This window comes from Rhinoderma darwinii, unplaced genomic scaffold (assembly GCF_050947455.1).
Source record: "Rhinoderma darwinii isolate aRhiDar2 unplaced genomic scaffold, aRhiDar2.hap1 Scaffold_140, whole genome shotgun sequence".
Classification (NCBI taxonomy): Eukaryota; Metazoa; Chordata; class Amphibia; order Anura; family Rhinodermatidae; genus Rhinoderma; species Rhinoderma darwinii.
In genome coordinates this window covers 2,927,426-2,945,995 of record NW_027461968.1, presented here as the reverse complement: position 1 = coordinate 2,945,995, position 18,570 = coordinate 2,927,426, and the positions used below count along the sequence as shown (strand labels likewise).

At 43.7% G+C, this 18,570-nt stretch overlaps 1 long non-coding RNA gene across 3 annotated transcripts in view; it reads right to left on the bottom strand.

Moving 5' to 3' along the window:
- Positions 1–14,785, bottom strand: part of LOC142699170 (uncharacterized) — a 169,469-nt gene extending 154,684 nt beyond the window's left edge. For 2 of the 3 annotated variants that reach the window (XR_012866052.1, XR_012866054.1), the window contains exons 1-2: positions 12,236–13,388; positions 5,058–5,210 (exon numbers count right to left, since the gene is read on the bottom strand). This is a non-coding gene — a long non-coding RNA (uncharacterized LOC142699170). Of the gene's footprint in view, positions 1–5,057; positions 5,211–12,235; positions 13,389–14,687 lie in introns of those variants that run through there. The other variant, XR_012866053.1, reaches the window with a different exon arrangement.
- Between the last annotated feature and the right edge of the window lie 3,785 nt (positions 14,786–18,570).

Genomic DNA, 18,570 nt, shown 5'->3' with positions numbered 1-18,570 from the left:
CAGCATTATGTCTCAAAAAGCAAAAATTTTTACTCAAAACGGGCATGCGCCAAAATTTTCCATTACATTACTTTACAATATCATGTATTATAAAGACATTTACTTTTGAGCTACTTTGACTAAATCGTTAGCAAATGGAAAAAAAAAAACACCAAGGAAAAAAATGTAATTAAAAAACTACGGCCTCCTCCATTTCCCCTCTAGCCGTCCTTTCCATCTCCAAAATGGTGTGTTTTCTGCCATTTTAGGTAGAAAAATTTCTATTTGCTCACCATTTAGGCAAAGTAGCAGGAGGGTATATTATGCAGCTTCTCAAACTCTACCTTGAAGAGCTGTGTGGTTTGTATTTTAATAGTAACTTTTTAATCTAAATTTACTTTTTACTCTGCCTGACTTGGTATTTATTTGTTCAGAGTTTCAAGCTCACATTGACTTGGTCCTCCCCTATAGGACCTCTCTATCTGTTGAACTAAGTATCATTACTAAAACTTATCTGAATCTGATTCTTAAACATCTAGTTACTACTTCTGATCATACAGTAAAGTCAGCCAAGCATACCAAGTTACCAAGTTCAATCACACAATATTAAAATGAGTAAGGAGCATGGATACATATCAGCATTAGATACACATGGGTAGAACTTATCATTGTCAAACCTTGTTCTTAAAGCTTAAAAAAATGGTTTCAATTTATTAAAGATCATATCCGACTACTACCATAACAATTGACAGACATCAGGGGCTCCTTCCTGGAGAGTAATCACTAACCAGAGCATTGCCGACGCTCTGGCCATGGATTCCTGGGTTTTTAAACTCCTAACATCACTGTCCATATAGTAAAAGTGACATCAAGGGCTTTCCCAAGTCAGGAGTTCCCGGCCAGTGAGTGCTTGCGATGCTCTGACCGGGGACTCCAGAGTTTAAAGCCAAATAAGGATATTTAAAGCCATATATGCACAGTAAAGTGAGAGGCTTTCTCTACAAGCGTAATTCCCGGCCACAGCGCTGCCAACGCTCCGACTTGGAATTCTCACATTACAAAGCCCCTAATGTCACTGTCTATGTACAGACAGTAACATCAAGGGATCCTCCAGGAGCAGAATCCATATATGGACAGTGACATCAGGGGCTCCCTCCAGGAGTGGAATCCCCAGCCAGTGCAATGCCAGTGTTCTGGCCTAGCATTTTGGCATCTTAAAGCTCCTAACGTCAGTGTCCATTTATGGACAGTGTTGTCAGGGGCTTCCCTAGGAGCAGAATCCCCAGTCAGAGCGTTGCTAACGTCAGGGGCTTTCCGAGCCTAGTGCTAAAAGTAACGCTGTGCCCGGGGAGTTCAGGTGATATATCCCACTCTATGCCTATATAGCCTTCCGTTGGAGGTATACGTAGAGACTTCTCCTGACGCATACCTCTGACGAAAAGAAAAAATTGAATGTGAACATACTCCAAGAAGCCCACAGCTCTGAATAAATATGGTGCAACTAGGGTTGTCAGTGCTCCACAAACTGACATCTACACCAGTTAGCATAGATGTCAGCTATAATATCCGCAGGTGTAAATTAAATATGTCATGCAGGAGATCTGCTCTCCCGCTGGTCCCGACTTACTATTTGAAAAGACGCGAAAACAGCATAAAGTCTCAAAAAGCTAAAATTTTTACTTAAAACGGGCGTGCGCCAAAATTTCCCATTACAATACTTTACAAAATCATGTATTATAAAAAAAATTACTTTTGAGCTACTTTGCCTAAATCGTTAGCAAATGAAATAAAAGACACCTAGGAAAATAAATAATTAAAAAAACACTGGCCTCCTCCATTTCCCTTCTAGCTGTCTTTTATATCTCCAAAATAGGTGTGTTTTCTGCCAATTTAGGTAGAAAAAAAAAAGAAACAATTTGCTTATCATTTAAAGAGGCTCTGTCACCACATTATAAGTGCCTTATCTCCTACATAAGGAGATCGGCGCTTTAATGTAGGTTTATTTTAAAAAAACTATCTATTTTTACCACTTTATTAGCGATTTTAGATTTATGCTAATGAGTTGCTTAATGCCCAAGTGGGTGTATTTTTACTTTAGACCAAGTGGGCGTTGTACAGGGGAGTGTATGACGCTGACCAATCAGCCTTATGCACTCCTCTCCATTCATTTACTCAGCGCATAGGGATCCTGCTAGATCCTTATGTGCTGTCTTATACTAACACATTAACAATACTGAAGTGCTTAGACATTTAATAGACATTCCACGGGATGTCTATTCACAATCTCTGCACTTCGTTACTGTTTCTATGGTAGTTACAGCAGAGGAAGCGTGATCTCGTTGTATCACGCTTCCTCTGCTGTAACTACCACAGACATAGTAACGAAGTGCAGAGATTGCGAATAGACATCCCGTGGAATGTCTATTCACTGTCTAAACACTTAAGTAGAACGGGTGTCGCGAAAAAAAAATTATTATATATAAATTTGATTTTAGTGTGTTATTAAAATACATTTTATTTATTTGTGTGTTTGTGTTTTACATTTTTATTTTTTCTAACTTTTACTTCACTATGGGGGCTGCCATTTTTTTTTTCATCTCTGTATGTGTCGATTAACGACACATACAGAGATGGAATACGGCACATACATCCCCATAGAGAATGCGAACGGGAGCCGTTCCATTCACTATGGTGTACGCCGTCTGTGTGGGAAAGGCGCATGCGCCGCTCCCACACAGTCCAAATGGAAGGTCTTCGGCCGAGCGACATCCAGCGCCATTTTCATGTGGACCGGAAGCCGCGGCCGGACAGTAAGATGACTACTTCCGGTCGTGACTTCCGGACATGTGATTAGAAGCAAGTACTAGGAGCAGAGCGAGCGGACGGAGCGAAGTGAGCGGCGGCAGGAGCAGGTAAGTTGTGTTTGTGTATGTTTGTGTTTTACTGTGTGATTACCACTGTATGTAAGCCTACTACACTGTGCATTCGCTCAAAAAATGACGGCACATAGTGTAGGAGGTTTGAACATTCAACCCCCTCCTTCTTCCTGGCACAAGCCAGGACAAGGGAGGGGGGATTCTGTGAGCTCACTAGAGCGTGTGTGTCTATACCAAATTTGCAGCATAAAGCAATGAGGTTGCTTTATCACATTGCAATGCTGCAATTTTGGGAATTGCTCCCTCTAGTGACCAGCACATGGAAATGTTATAAATTAGAATCTAATTTATAATATTTCCTGAGTTGTGAAACAATTATAAAAAATAAGACAATGTCTAATCATGTATATACTAACAAAAAAGTCATGTATATACAACTAAAAAAGTTTCAATACATTAAAGATAATATCCGACTAGCTTAATTCATTTACCCTACCTTAACAACTAACAATGTCACTTGTGAAAATTGACTTTTAAGTCCTAAAGCTGGTTACATGAATACAATGGGGGAATTTATTAAAGAGGCTCTGTCACCACATTATAAGTGGCCTATATTGTACATGATGTGATTGGCGCTGTAATGTAGATTACAGCAGTGTTTTTTTAATTTAGAAATACGATCATTTTTGACAGAGTTATGACCTATTTTAGCTTTATGCTAATGAGTTTATTGATGACCAACTGGGCGTGTTTTACTTTTTGACCAAGTGGGCATTGTAAAGAGGAGTGTATAACGCTGACCAATCAGTGTCATACACTTCTCCCCATTCATTTACACATAGCGATATATCTATATCGCTATGTGCAGTCACATAAACACACTATAACATTACTGCAGTGTTCTGATAATGAATATACATTATCTCCAGCCAGGACACGATGTGTATTCAGAATCCTGACACTTCTCTGTAATTTACAGCATAGCAGGCGTTGTCTCGTGAGATTACGCTGTAAACTGTCATTTACAGCGAGATCTCGCTGTGCTGTGCTGTAGTCTCACACAGACGCTACAGAAGTGTTCAGGATTCTGAATAGACATCACGTCCTGGCTGGAGGTAATATATATTCATTGTCAGGACACTGCAGTAACGTTAGTGCTTGTATATGTGGCTGCACATAGCGATATAGCTATATCGCTAGTGCTGTGTAAATGAATGGGGAGAAGTGTATGACGCTGATTGGTCAGCGTCATACACTTCTCTTCACAACGCCCACTTAGTCAAAAAGTAAAACACGCCCAGGTGGTCATTAAGAAACTCATTAGAATAAAGCTAATATAGGTCATAACTCCGTCAAAAATGATCGTTTTTCTAAATAAAAACCACTGCTGTAATCTACATTACAGCGCCGATCACATTATGTACAAGATAGGCCACTTATAATGTGGTGACAGAGCCTCTTTAAGACTGTCATTTCATATGCCATTGTTAAACAGAAGCCTGCAGAAGTAAGTTGCGATAAATTTACTGTTAGTGACATTTTTACTACTTTTTTGTAGGGTTTTTATGACTGCCTCTGACAATCCTTCGGCTTTCAGTATCAGGCCCTCATAAGTCGACTGCACTATTTATTCTGTCAAAACAACGACGGAACCTTGTCACAACGGTGACAAACGGAAACCATTAGCAACGTTCCCGTCACTATTGAGATCAATGGTGATGCAAACAGAAGCTAAGGTTTCCGCTTGCCTTTCCATTGAGGGGTTTCCCCGATGGAAACCCTCAAAGGAAAGACAACGCTGATGTGAACACAGCCTTAGAGGGCATCTCTACCCATAAAATGCTGTATTTGGTATTCTTCCATAGTGTAAATTTTTCTTTTTGTCATGCATGTAGCCATATAACTACAATCAGGGGTGCACCAGGCTGTTAAGTAAGTTCTTATGACCTCCAGGTAATGCTATAGCAGCATTCATGGAAAGAAATCAACATTAGCTTATTGTATATTGAAAGCTGCTGCAGCGCTCAGGAGGAAGGACGTTACAGCCGCTTGAGTGGCCATACAATAATTACATATGAAAAGGGGGACATGGTTTTGAAAACTGCTGTAACTCTTGAAACATGTAAGAAACATGTAAAATGGCCTAGAGAAAGTCTGAATGTGACCCCCTGCCCTGGCATACAAAACTGGAATGGTCTTTACCTGTTTCCCTGCGGTGAACTTTCCTGCAGAGCCTGTGATTATGATGTGAAGATCTTGTAGCATGAAGAAAATGGTGGTCTTGTCTGAGAACTGAACAGGTTTCATGGGACGAAGACGGCTCTACACATAAGAGCTGCTGCATCAGGTGCTTGTCTGTAAAAAAGACACATCACAATGCCTTAGTATTCCATCAGCTGTGATGTCATCAACTGAAGGGAGAAGACTATGATGTCAACTGTAGGGAGAAGCCTGTGAGTGCTATAGATGAATATCCATGAAGAATTCATCATTTGTAGAGCACTGAAAGCAGATCATTATGCTTTATAAACAAATGTACATTTTGAGGCAACTCTGTTAGTAGAAAAAAAAACACATCGTATACCATTTTACACGTTGGCAATAGAATTCAGAATCACTACTGTAGGCTTACACTGGAACAATTGGGAACTTATTAAGGTTGCAGCCTGCTTGGCCATTTTTATTTTTTTGCCTTCTAGCCATAATCTTTTTTTTTATTTTAATGTCTACGTTTCTATTTGAGGCCTTGTTTTATTTTTGCAGGACAAGGTGTAACTTTTTTATACATCACGTTTACGCTAGAAGACTTTCACTTTTGATTAGCACTTTAGAGCTTTACATGTGTATTATTTTTATAATATTTTTTGTGCTGTATTAACATAATAGCCCAGCGGATCTCTACCTATAATATGCTGCCCTTCAGGAGTATTCCCAGGAACAATCCTCACTTCCTCATGTCTCATGTTAAAAGTGACACAAAGGCCTCGTTTACACGAGCGTGATATACGTGCGTGCGACGCGCGTGCTTTTCACGCGTGTCGTACGCACCTATATTAGTCTATGCAGACAGTCTGTGAGTTTTGCTCAGTGTGAGTCCGCTGAAAAAAACTCACGACATGTCCTATCTTTGTGCGCTGTTCGCGCATCACGCACCCATTGAAGTCAATGGGTGCGTGAAAACCACGCATGCCGCACTGAAGCACTTCCGTGCGAACTGTGTGATTCGCGCAACAGCTGTCAAACTCTGAATGTAAATGTTAAGGATCTGCCAGGCACAGCTTCTGTATCCACGCCCATAGGTAATCAGTCTGCACCTGCTTCTATGTCTGTGAGACTGACTCCATCTTCCACCACTCAGGATGGCAGGCTTAGGAGTGGGAGAGCCTATCATAGCCTGGCCAGACGGAGCTAGCTCCAGCCCTCTGTCTATTTATACCTGCCTTTCCTGTTCCTCCTTGCTTGTGATTCTTCTCATTTGGTTTCCTGGCCCTGCTGCAGCTTCTTGATCTATTTGACCCTGCTTCATTTTGACCCTGGCTTACTGACTACTCTCCTGCTCTGCGTTTGGTACCTCGTACACTTCTGGTTTGACTCGGCTTGTTCACTACTCTCCTGCTCTGCGTTTGGTACCTCGTACACTCCTGGTTTGACTCGGCTCGTTCACCACTCTTGTTGCTCTCGGTGTTGCCGTGGGCAACTGCCCCTTTTCCCTTGCTTCTCTGTACCCTTATCTGTTTGTCTGTAGTGCACATATTGAGCGTAGGGACTGTCGCCCAGTTGTACCCCGTCGCCTAGGGCGGGTCGTTGCAAGTAGGCAGGGACTGAGTGGCGGGTAGATTAGGGCTCATTTGTATGTTTCCTTACCCCCGTCATTACAGTAAACAGAAAAGCACGTGGTGCTTTTCTGTTTACAAACATCCAAATGGAGTGTCATAATGATGGCGGCTGCGAGAAAATCTCGCAGTCGCGCATCATACGCTGATGACACACGGAGCTGTTAAGTGCCTTTTGCGCACGCAAAACGGCGCGTTTTTTGCGTGCACAAAACGCACACGCTCGTGTAAATCAGGCCTAAGGGTGTGTTCACACGGCTTATTTTCAGCTGTTTTTCGGGCTGTAAACGCATTGAAAAATGGCTGAAAATGCATGGCCTGAACACCTCCGAACATATGCCGATAAATGGCAATGGGAAAAACGGCGTTTCGTTCCAACGGGGCGTTTTTTCTTACGCGTCGTTTCTAAAAAAGGCACATAAAAAAACGCCCTGTAAAAAAGAAGTGCATGTCACTTCTTGAGCCGTTTTGGAGCCATTTCTCATTGTCTCAAAGAAAAACAGCTACAAAAATGGCAGTAAAAAAACGCATCAAATAACGCTTTGCATAAAAAACACCGGAAAATCATAGGCTGTTTTCCCTTTAAAACAGCTACGTATTTTACAGCCGTTTTTTGTTAAGCATATGAGCATACCCTTAAAGGGAATTTTTTATTTTTTTTTCAGTTAAACAATTAGTGTATAGGTGATTAAACATTGTTCTAATTTTTTTAATTTTTTTCACGAGTCAGGAAATATTATAAATTAGATTCTAATTTATATTTCCCAGCGCTGGTCACTAGATGGAGCAATTCCCAAAATTGCAGCACTGCATGTGGTAAAGCAACCACATTGCTTTATGCTGCAAAATTGGAGAAAACTCACTCGCTCTAGTGAGCTCTCAGAATCCCCCCCTCCCTTATCCTGGCTAGTGCCGGGAGAAACGACGGGATTGAACGGTCAAACCTCCTACACTGTGTGTCGCCATTTTTTGAGCTAACACACAGTGTAGTAGGTTAACATACAGTAGTAAACACACAGTAAAACACGTACATACACAGACCTCACTTACCTGCTCCTGCCGCCGCCGCACCCTTCGGTCCGTCCGCTCCGTCTGATACCTCCGCTCCAAGTGCACAAGTCCGGAAGCTGCGACCGGAAGTAGTAATCTTACTGTCCGGCCGTGACTTCCGGTCCACAAGAAAATGGCGCCGGACGTCGCACAGTTCAATTTGGACTGTGTGGGAGCGGCGCATGCGCCGTTCCCCCACAGACGGCGTACACCATAGTGGATGGAACGGGCCCCGTTCGCATTCACTATGGGGCTGTATGTGCCGTATTCCATGTCTGTACGTGTCGTTAATCGACACATACAGAGATGGAAAAAAAAATGGCAGCCCCCATAGACAAGAAAAAGTTAAAAAATAAAAAAAAGTTAAACACAAACACACAAATAAATAAATAAAAATGTAATAAAACACTAAAAGCAAATTGATCTAAAATTTTTTTTTTCCGTGACACTGTTCCTTTAACCTTAAAAACACACATTAAATGAAATAAATCCTTTTATAAAATTGTCCCCTATAGATAAACCTGCAAGACTTCCAGCCAGCTGCAGAAAAAAGCCGTTGTGATTTTGCAGAAAAGAGGGAGCCTTTTCCTACCAGCCTCCTCTATCTAAACATCTGCAGCGGAAATGCCACTTGTGACCACCCTAAAAGTATGTTCACACTGAGTTTTTTGTAGGCAGAAAAATCGGCCTCAAGATTCCTTCAGGAGGCTGCGCTCTCTTTGCTGCGTTTTTTTTTTTTGCAAGTTTTTCAGCCGTGGGCAAAAAGCGCAGTGAAAAACATTTTCTCTGCCTCCCATTGATGTCAACGAAAGGTCAGAGATGGAAACGCCTGAAGAAAGAGCATGACGCTTTTTTTTCCTGCAAGCGTTTTCTTTTCCACTCGCAGGAAAAAAAGCCTTTACCTCCCTTTGAAATCAATGGTAGGCGATTTCTGCTGTATTTTGGCGCAGTTTCCAACGTGTTTTCCGCACCAAAAACAGGGCCCAAAAAAAACTCAGTGTGAACTAGGCCTAAGGAAATGACGCAGCATTTACAGTAGCAGCACAGTGAATGAGATTTGAACAAATCTCATGCAGACGCTACAGTAAAAATCTGCAGCAAAAACTTTCATAAATTGACCTGCAGTGCGGATTTTAAATCCTCAGAATGCCAATTTATGCTGCGGATCCGTTGCTATTTTGTTGCTGGTTTTCCACATTGATTCAATTCAATGAGGAAAACCAGCAACAAAATAGCAACAAATCCGCAGCATAAATTGACATGCCATTGATAGGTCAATTTATGAAATTTTTTGCTGCGGAAGTGAAACCTAGAACAAATAGCAAATGTTGCCACTTTTGTGGCGGAAACGCTGCGATTCTGCTTCAAAATTCACAAAAAAGCTAATGCTTACCTCCAGCCTTTGTCATAGTAACGCGTTTCTCTGTTCTGAGTGACACCTGGCCTCCTGGGATGACGTTTCAACCCATGTGACTGCTGCAGCCAATCACAAGCAGTGGCGGTCAATTGGGCTGCCGCATCATTCCAGGAGGTGAGGCTGCACTGAAACAGAAGAAGGCGTTGCTATGACAACAGCCAGGGGTAATTATCAGCTTCTTTTATTTTTTTTCAAGCAGTGTTTCTGCAGCGGAGATTCCGACTGAATATCGGCACCATGTGCACTTTTTCAGGCAGAATTCCCTGCAGGTTCAAGGTTGGATATGCTGTGTAGCCTAAAGCTGGGTTCTCACTGTGCAGATTTTGCAAGTATCCCAAAACTAGGAACGGAACCTAAACAGAAGAAATATATAAGGGAAGGCCTTATAGGTCCGCTCTCCTTGATCCAATTCTGGCTTTGGCTTACAAAATGCTGACAAAATCTGCAGAAAATCTGCACTGTGGGAACCCAGTCTTAGGCCTTATTCACACGAACGTGTCCGTTTTACGAGCGCAAAAGTTCAGTGTGGCATCTGTATATGGTGCGTGGCTGCGTGATTTTCGCGCAACCGGCATCATTATGACACTCTGTTTTTATGTTTACAAACATAAAAGCAGGAGATGCTTTTCTGTTTTCATTCATTTCTTTTACTACTGTAGCGAGCATCACGTGCGGCACCGGGAAGTGCTTCCGTGTGCCGAGCGCAATTTGCACGGACCCATTGACTTCAATGGGTGCGTGCTGCACGAAACACGGGCAAGTATAGGACATGTCGTGAGTTTTACGCAGCGGACACACGCCGTGAAAATCACGACATGTCAGAACGGCCCCATTGACTTACATAAGTCTGTGCGACGCGCGTGATTTCCACGCGCGTAGCACGGACGTAATACACGTTCGTGTGAATAAGGCCTAAGGGTGTGTCCGGATGTGGCAGTTTTTGCAGCGTGGGTTCTGCATCGCAAATCCGCAGCAGCTTACAGTACATCACAAGGGGATGGGGTTTTCAAAACCCCATCCACATGTAGCAGAAGACGACCGCAATAACAGCGGAGCATTCTGCTTATTTCAAATCTGCCGCGTGCTCATTCTGTTGCGGAGAAGCCACGGATTTTCACTGCAGATTTCAGCCTTTGCAATGCATAGGCTGAAACCTAGGTCAAATCTGCTGCTAAATCCGCAACTAAATCTGTATGTAACATATGTGGATTTCCCAAGAATTTGCATCAAAATCTGCGGGGAAATTGTCCGCTAAGTCCCCCTACGGAATACAGGTTGCCCAGGTTCCTGAAAGACAAATCTGCCTAGATATAGTGCAATTTGGTAGCGACGAGGGGCATTTATTTAGGGGGATTAAGTATAAAGCAGATCTCCATTACAGCTTCATATGGTTTGTTACCCAGCTTTTCTGAAACCCTCAAAGGCAAATCTGCCTAAATATGACACAATTTGAGAGATAATGGTTTGTTACCCAGCTGTCCCAGTACCCTGAAAGGCTTTGCCTGATCTATGGCACAATTTGGTAGCGAGGAGGGGCATTCATTTAGGGGGATTTAGTATTTTACAGTCTCTATTACAACTTCACATGGTTTGTTACCCAGCTTTCCTGGGATCCTGAAAGACAAATCTGGCTAGCTAAGCTACAGTATGCAAAATGTATCACTGCATAAAAAGGCAGGTGTGTTAATCGCAGCTTCACAGCGATTCTTGGCTCCTGATTAGCAAATCTGACTAGTAATGCTACGATATAGGGGATGTAGATTTATCAATGCAGGACTAGGCAGATCTGGCATTCTGCCGCCTGGGAAAGATTGGTAACAAACTCTGTGGGGCAGTGATGGATGGCATATTGGTCACATAAAACACACACAATACTGCTCTGATACGTTGAGTGTATCTAACAGATAGTATCAGGGCAATATGGCTTGTGGTCACCATTGCAGATCCACAGTGTTGCTGCTCTATGAGAGCTGAGTGACTAGTCGTTCTAGCTATATATATATATACATACAGGCCATGCTCCAGGTTTATGTGGGCCCTTGGGCGACACAGACTTAGTAAGCCCCTTTGCGGGGGAACTCACAGCGGCAGTAAAATGGCAGAAAACGTAATTTTTTTGTCCCCTTATAGACATTAGGCCCTGTTTATGCCCCCATATAGAATTTATGCCCTCAGATTGTACCCCAATAAATTTAGTGCCCTCTGTAGATAGTGCCACACAGCCCCCCTCCCAGGTAGTGCCAAATAGCCCTCTCCTCCAAGGTAGTGCCACACAGCCCCCCTCCCTGGTAGTGCCACAGAGCCCCCTCCCTGGTAGTGCCACACAGCCCCCATCCCAGGTAGTGCCATACAGCCCCCCCCACCCAGGTAGGGCCATAAAGCCCACTCTCCCAGGTAGTGCCACACAGCCCCCTCCTCCCAGGTAGTGCCACACAGCCCCCCTCCCTGTAGATAGTGCCGTTGGGGTTCCATCTAGGAGTAGAATACCCAGCCAGAGCATTGCCGATGCTCTGGCTGGGGATTCCACTTCAGGAGAAGCCCCTGACATCACTGTACATATATGGACATTGTTGTCAGGGGCAACTCCAGAGCCATAGTCCCGGGCAGAGCACTACTAGCACTCTGCCTGAGACATTTGACAAGGCTCAGGAGTGAAAGAGTACCATGTAAAATTGAGGCCTAATTTGAAGATTTACAAAGTATTGGTTCACAATTGCAGGGCTCTGATGTGAAATAATAAAGGAAACCCCTGACAAGTGACCCCATTTTGGAAACTGCACACCTCAAGTCATTTATTAAGGGGTGTAGTGAGTATTTTCACCCTACAGGACTTTTCCATAAATGATTGCGCTGCGGATTGTTGCAGAGTAAAAATTAAAATTTTTACCTAGATATGCTATTTCAGTGGCAAATATTGTTAAAAGGCTTGTCCCGGGTATGAAAATGCCTTATATGTGGAAGTAAACAGCTATTTAGGCACTGTCACGGCGCGGGGTGTGGACCCACTGAGCCGTATTGCGTAGTGGGATAGCAGCTGGCCAACTAGGTACAATACAATATCTATAGTCCAGAAAAGGTACCTGAGGCAATGTAGACAGTAGCGGTGACACAACTTGACATTCACTGTAGATGGCACAGTAGATGCAGCGGAAGACACGACTTGACTCTCACTGTAGATGGCACAGAGGCACGGTAGCACAGGATACAGGGTACAGGCAGCAGGAACGGGTAATACTGGGAACTGGAAAACACTAGGAGACCATTTGCAAGACAAACTTTAGGTATACAACAACGTTCCGACAAGGATCAAGTGGGCAGGGCCCTTTTTATAGTCCAGCAGCATTCTGGGCTAATTACTGATTTTAAACAACTGGACGCGTACTGGGCATTTAAGGCAGTGCTCGTGCGGGTGCACGCGCCCTGCAGGAAACAGTCTCAGAACCCGGAAGTTAGTGCCGGCGTCTCCCTGGAGGGAGATGCCGCCGAGAACACAGACGTCCATGGCCTCGGCCGTCAGAGGGTAAGTCTGAACTAGGGTCCACGGCCATAGACGTTGTAGGGTTCAGAGGGGAGGGAGCGCCATTTGGCTTTTGGAGAGTGGATTTGCTTGGTAGTCGTTTTGCTTGAGTATTGCTGGTATTTTTACGTTTACGTGAGGGTACATGTAAGCTGGGCAGAGTATATCAGGGACGTAGTCAGGTGGTATAATAATCGGGTTAAAAAACCCAGTAAAATAATCCATAGATGTGTGTTACGCTGTGAAGCAATCCTTTCTGCACAGGCCGGTGTCGCACTGATAAATAGTCCTTACTTATTCCCTTTTGTTCCATACTCCGCACCTTTGCAGTTTGGGGAATTTTGATGGGAAAGTGTTGTCCTGGTATAATATGGGCACCCTCGCTTCCAGCAGATATGTTTGGGGCCCCTCCTTGCGGGACGAGCTATAGTTTTTATTTTTACCATTTTGGGGTACATGCAACTTTTTGATCACTTTTTATCCTATTTTTTGGGAGGAAAGGTGACCAAAAAACTGCAATTCTAGCATTGTTTTTTAGTTTTTTTTATACAGCGTTCACCATGCGTTATAAATTACTTGTTAACTTTATTCTGCGGGTCAGTCCGATTCCGGCGATAACTAATTTACAGAACTTTTTTATGTTTTACAACATTTTGCACAATAAAATTACTTTTGTAAAAATAATGTATTTTTTCTGTCGCCAAGTTGTGAAAACCATAACGTTTTCATTTTTTCGTCGACGGAGCTGTATGAGGGCTTGTTTTTTGCGAGACGACCTATAGTTTATATAGGTACCATTTTTGGATACACGCGACTTTTTGATCACTTTTTATTCCAATATTTGTAGGGCAAACTGACCAAAAAAACGATATTCTGGTATCGTTCTTTATGGTTTTTTTTTACACCATTCACCGCGTGGAATAAATAAAATAATATTTTTATAGTTTAGGCCATTAGGGTATGTTCACACGGCCTATTTTCAGACATAATTTGGGCGTTTTACGCCTCGAATTATGCCTGAAAAAACGGCTCCATTACGCCTACAAACATCTGCCCATTGCTTTCAATGGGTTTTACGATGTTCTGTTCCCACGAGGTGTCATTTTACGCGTCGCTGTCAAAAGACGGCGCGTAAAAAGACGCCCACATCAAAGAAGTGCATGTCACTTCTTGGGACGTTTTTGGAGCCGTTTTTCATTGACTCCATTGAAAAACAGCTCCAATAACGTCCGTAAAATACACCGCGAAAAACGCGAGTAGTTACAAAAAACTTCTGAAAATCAGGAGCTGTTTTCAGGCGAAAACAGTGCCGTAATTTCAGATGTATTTTGCTACTGCGTGTGAACATACCCTTACGGACGCAGCGATACCAAATATGTATGGTTTATTTTTTTTTTCAATAATAATGGAAGTTTTCCGTGCTAGGCAGACCGGGAGGCCAGTATTAGGCCTCTGGTTGTCATTGCAGCCACCGGAACCCCTGCAATTTCATTGCTGGGGTTCCGATGAGCTGCAAACAACCTAAATGCAGCGATCGTTTTTGACCGCTGCATTTAAGGGGTTAATAGCGGTGATCGAAGCTAATTTCGGTCCCCACCATTACAGCGGGATGTCAGCTGTAATACAACGCTGACATCCGGCAATGATGGCGCCGACTCAGGATACGGCAAAATGCGGGAAGCACTAGCTTTCCATGACGTATCCATACAGCAAATGTCGGGAAGGGGTTAAATAGAGAAATATTGACATAATAAAGCTGTGGCCACTTCCACTTTACCACACAAGGTGTCTTTGGTTTTATTTAAGGTAAAATAATGGTGTAATAGGCCAATGGCAAGTGGGTTTTAAGTTGGTGAATGTCCTTGCAGTCTCACAGCAGAATGGTAGAGGCACAGATCCTATGTAATGTATCCACGGGATAACTGAATATGACTAAACATGGTGGCAGTCATGTGACCCTCCCCTCTACATACACACACATACATCATGTGACACCTAGCATTAACATGACATACATGTGTTGGGACCGCATAGAGGACACATCCATGGGCTAAGTGAATAGGACTAATGGTAGAATAATGATGACCAACCACATCACTGTTCGTGTATTTACTAAAATGTCTGCCTGTCTCTAGGTGATATTTAATATGTCTGCCTGTCTCTAGGTAATGTTATCATGTTGTTAATAAAGTTAGCTGTTTTAAAAAAAAAAACCCATAGAGGAGACAGATAGTTTTATGTAAGAGCTGCTTCTACACAGACCCTGACAGACATGATGAGAGGCTGCTGGAAGAGGGAATACTTATAAGGTCTCATGCACACGGCCGTAGCCATGTGCACGGTCCATAATTACGGGCACGGATGGCCGCGGACTGTCACCCATGTTTGCGGGCCGTGCTGCCATTATAAAGTATAGGAGCACGGTCCGTAAATTCAAAAAATAGTCCTATATTTTGCGGTTCATTTCTACGGCCCATACACCTCCCTGTAAATATATGGGAAGGTGTCCGTGGCCATAGAAATTAATGTGTCAGTATTTTTATCTGCAATTATGGATCCGTAATTGCGGATAAAAATGATGGTCGTGTGCATGAGGCCTGACTTTTGTTCCTCAGTAAAATGCTATTGACGGGTTAGATACCTGGACAGTGTTACCTGAATGCTGGGGGTCACATGGAGTGCGCGCGCGTGCGTGAATGTATCACATGACTCTCCCCGTATTTAGTCACTTCAGTTAGCCCGTGGATGCATTACTATGGACTATACTATTATTATTTATTTATTTTTACAGTGGCAACTGCACTGATATGAGAAAGGTATGAGAGCAGAATGTCTAATACATGAATATTAGAAAACTGTATGATTTCCTATTCTATAAATAAATGAAACAAATTAAAACTGGACAACCCCTTTAACTGGTTCCCGACCGCTGGCTGTATATTTACGGCCTGCGGTCAGGGTCCTTAAAACCCGAGCCATAGACTTTTTACGGCTCGGGTTTTAACTTGCTGCCCGCGCGATCGGGCAGCTGAATGTCGGGTCTCCGGCTGTCAGTGACTGCCGGGGACCCTGAGGAGGGGATAGAAGCAGCTTTCACTGCTTCTGTCTTCTACGATGTCTTTTTACACAACGCTCAATGAACGCTGTGTATAGGAATAGAGACAGCAGCAGCAGCGGCGCTGTCTCTATTCCTCCCGGTGATCATGTGACTGGTCACATGATCGCCGGGTGCCGTTAGTGACAGACTGCTGCTGGGTCTTACTAGACCCAGCACAGTCCTATTAGTGACAATCGTCACTATGAGAGGGCTGATTTCCCCTGTAACTGGGGCTGCTGTGCAGCTCCAGTTACAGTGGAAAAGATGGTGTAAAAGAAAGAAAAAAAAGATATAAAGTTCCCCAAAGGTCTTTTTTGACCTTTGGGGGACAGACCATAGTAATAAAAAAATAATAAAGTAAAGTGCAAAAAAAAATAAAATAATAAATACACATAAAATACCCACCCCAAAAAAACATGTTCCCCCCGCCAATCATTGTTGTAACGCTAGCGCTGACCCAATTACCCTAATATAGACATGTAATATATTAAAATTTACGGTAGACAATGACGATCACAAATAAAAGGTCTATTTTAGGTTAAAACTATGTTATTACCCCAAAAAAATAGCTGAAACGTAAAAAAGCTTATTTTTTTACTATTATTTTCAAACTTTATGAATAAAAATTCTAAAATCGCAAAAAAGGTGTGTATAAAAACGATAAAAAATGAAACCTGCATTGTCTACGGAAAAAACGTCGCAAAAATCACGTCGTTAGCCCAACAAATAAAAACGTTATAGCCATTTAACTAACACGTGCTAAAAATGGCTAAACGGTGTCTGGTCCTGAAGGCGCAAAATAGCCCGGTCCTGAACTGGTTAATAAATTTGTTGCATCTTCGGCTGGCCGTGTCCCACAGGGTAAAATCCAGTTTGTGACGTAAATTGTAGTCAATCTTTTGCACCGTGGGTGGCCCCGCCCCTCCTGCCAAGCCACTCCCATTTTTTTAACGTGGCAAGAGAGTTTCAAAACAACAAATAAATCGCAAATAATTCGGCAATAGGGCGTGCGCCATCATTTTGGACTTTTTAATGCCAGAAAACTGGGGTGATGCCCTTCATAAATTTCCCCCACGTTCTCACACAGTCTCCTCTGTGGAGCATCATAAAGTTGCAAAGTCTGAAGATCAAAACTAAAATGGAAAGTAGTCCAATGTTTACATCACAAACATACACTTCATAAATTATTGTAAAAAACAGATGATCTGCTTTATTACATATACATAGGATGTGGTTTTAGCATACAAAGTGACTGCAGGACGTCCTCAAATACAGTAGTAACCACAGTGTATCCAAATCCAATGACAGCCGGTGTCTTCCACTACAGTGACAGCCACGGTGCCCCAGATTACAGACAGACAGTGTCCCCAAATACAGCAACAGCCACAGTGTCCCCAAATACAGTGAAAGCCACAGTGTCCCCGATTACAGAGACAGCCAGTGTCTCCAAATATACTAACAGTCACAGTGTCCCCAAATACAGTGAAAGCCACAGTGTCCCCGATTACAGAGACAGCCAGTGTCTCCAAATATACTAACAGTCACAGTGTCCCCAAATACAGTGAAAGCCACAGTGTCCCCGATTACAGAGACAGCCAGTGTCTCCAAATATACTAACAGTCACAGTGCCCTAAATACAGTGACAGCCACAGCGCCCCCAGACACTGACAATCACAGTGCTCCAAATATAGTGACAGCCCCAGCGCCCCCAGACACTGACAATCACAGTGCTCCAAATATAGTGACAGCCACAGCGCCCCCAGACACTGACAATCACAGTGCTCCAAATATAGTGACAGCCACAGCGCCCCCAGACACTGACAATCACAGTGCCCTAAATACAGTGACAGCCACAGCGCCCCCAGACACTGACAATCACAGTGCCCTAAATGCAGTGACAGCCACAGCGCCCCCAGACACTGACAATTACAGTGCCCTAAATACAGTGACAGCCACAGCGCCCCCAGACACTGACAATCACAGTGCTCCAAATACAGTGACAGCCACAGCGCCCCCAGACACTGACAATCACAGTGCTCCAAATATAGTGACAGCCACAGCGCCCACAGACACTGACAATCACAGTGCTCCAAATACAGTGACAGCCACAGCGCCCCCAGACACTGACAATCACAGTGCTCCAAATATAGTGACAGCCACAGCGCCCCCAGACACTGACAATCACAGTGCTCCAAATATAGTGACAGCCACAGCGCCCCCAGACACTGACAATCACAGTGCTCCAAATACAGTGACAGCCACAGCGCCCCCAGACACTGACAATCACAGTGCTCCAAATATAGTGACAGCCCCAGCGCCCCCAGACACTGACAATCACAGTGCTCCAAATACAGTGACAGCCACAGCGCCCCCAGACACTGACAATCACAGTGCTCCAAATACAGTGACAGCCACAGCGCCCCCAGACACTGACAATCACAGTGCCCTAAATACAGTGACAGCCACAGCGCCCCCAGACACTGACAATCACAGTGCTCCAAATATAGTGACAGCCACAGCGCCCCCAGACACTGACAATCACAGTGCTCCAAATATAGTGACAGCCACAGCGCCCCCAGACACTGACAATCACAGTGCTCCAAATATAGTGACAGCCACAGCGCCCCCAGACACTGACAATCACAGTGCTCCAAATACAGTGACAGCCACAGCGCCCCCAGACACTGACAATCACAGTGCTCCAAATATAGTGACAGCCACAGCGCCCCCAGACACTGACAATCACAGTGCTCCAAATATAGTGACAGCCCCCCAGCATAATTTACCTTGTCTTATGGTGA